Source organism: Mirounga angustirostris, unplaced genomic scaffold (genome assembly GCF_029215605.1).
Source record: "Mirounga angustirostris isolate CCGP_5_RB_7025 unplaced genomic scaffold, mMirAng1.0.hap1 SCAF_5, whole genome shotgun sequence".
NCBI lineage: Eukaryota > Metazoa > Chordata > Mammalia > Carnivora > Phocidae > Mirounga > Mirounga angustirostris.
Window position 1 is genome coordinate 74,237,907 of NW_026991713.1, and position 1,811 is coordinate 74,239,717.

Below are 1,811 nucleotides of genomic sequence, written 5' to 3' on the forward strand. Positions count from 1 at the left end.
GCTATTGTCCTGAATCCACAGAGCATTCTATCTCTTACCTGATCTCTTTCTGACAACCCCTAATCATGCTGCAGATATCAACTTAGCCTTCCCTTCCTTGGGAAGATTTTCCTGACTCTAAAAGACTCTGATAGATGTCTATGGCACATTCTTTTACCTTTATGGTAGTTCTTACCACAATGTATTTCAATTCCAAGAATATGTACCTATTTTTTTCTTCTTGAAACTTTTTTTTCTTGTTTACTTTCTATCCCTGAAGGATCTTGTAATTTCCTTTCAACCATCTACACATGTAACTTTTTTTTTTAAAGATCTTATTTATTTATTGGACAGAGAGGGACACAGTGAGATAGGGAACACAAGCAGGGGGAGTGGGAGAAGCAGGCTTCCCGCGAAGCAGGGAGTCCGATCTGGGGCTCTATCCCAGGACCCTGGGATCATGACCTGAGCCGAAGGCAGATGCTTAACGACTGAGCCACTCAGGCACCCCTATACATATAACTTTTGAATCTATGTCCAAAACCTGCTGGAATTCTCTACCTTGATATATACAAAACTAAAATTATCATCCTATTTTTTTCAAAATCTCATCCTCCCCCTCCTGACTCCTATTTAACAACCTCATTGTTCTCTTGGTCACAAAAAAAAATCTTGAATTCATTCTTGGCTCTTCCTCTCACTGTGCCAGCCAGACAAAACATGGCCAGTCCTGTAGATAGCCCCACTGTCTACAGAATGCCTTTCCATTATTCTGACTCAGAGCCTCATTAGTTCCTACCTACATGAACACCTTTTGGCTGGCCCTCTGATTCAAGAGTCTCTCCTACCCCCGTCTGCTGACACATTCCTGCCAAATTTTCTCTTTTCTAAACCTTTTTATTTCAGTATAGTTTACCCACAATGTTACATTCACTTCAGGTATACAACATAGTGATTCAACATCTCTATGTTATACTATATTCACCACAAATCTAGCTACCATCTGTTACCATACAACACTACTACGTTATCATTGACTATGTTTCTGATGCTGAAACGTATGGAATACTTCATGAATTTGTGTATCATCCTTGTTCAGGGGCCATGCTAATCTCCTCTGTATTGTTCCAATTTTAGTATATGTTCTGCCAAAGTGAGCATTGCTAAATTTTCCTAATACATCTGTTTGTCCATGCTGCTCCTCTGTTCAAATTATTTTTCTTGTCTCAGCATATTAAATCTTAACCGCTAAGCCTGCTTTCTAAATCCCCCATAATATGACTCCAAACTATCCTTCCAGCCTTAGCATCTACAATATCCTCAATTAAGTGTTCCAACCAAATTCTCTGTTACTCAAAAAAAATCCTTATACTTTCTCAACTTCATTATTTATTTCATTTTCTTTACATAGGAATACATCACTCACACAACCTGTACCTAAAAATACCTTTTATTAAAAAATGATCTTTCTCTCACTTCAATCCCAATCTGTATTTTGGGACAAAATTTATATTATTGAGTTCCATCTTTTTTTATAGCTTCTAGTCAATTTGAAGTTCCTTGAGGAAGGAATCATGTCTTGTTTTTCTTAGTATTATTTTCAATCCGTCACCCTAGAGAAAAGTAGTAAAAATTTGAATGGAAGAAGAAAGCTCACCAAACAATATTCCTGCAAATGTCCCATAGTGAATTAGAAGCAAAGTGGAAAAGTCTGGTTATGCTCTAGATAGAAGAAAGATCCACCTGAGGGTAGGCTTCTTCAGTCTGTGGGGAGTTTGAAATATCACAGAGAAACTTATTAGGTAAATAATGGAAAAATATTTGCATGTGTT

General features: G+C 37.4%; 1 non-coding gene across 1 annotated transcript; it reads right to left on the bottom strand.

Moving 5' to 3' along the window:
* Positions 1–1,033: 1,033 nt before the first annotated feature.
* Positions 1,034–1,138, bottom strand: LOC123845060 (U6 spliceosomal RNA). Its single transcript, XR_006790909.1, has one exon. It is a non-coding gene; the product is annotated as a U6 spliceosomal RNA (small nuclear RNA).
* Between the last annotated feature and the right edge of the window lie 673 nt (positions 1,139–1,811).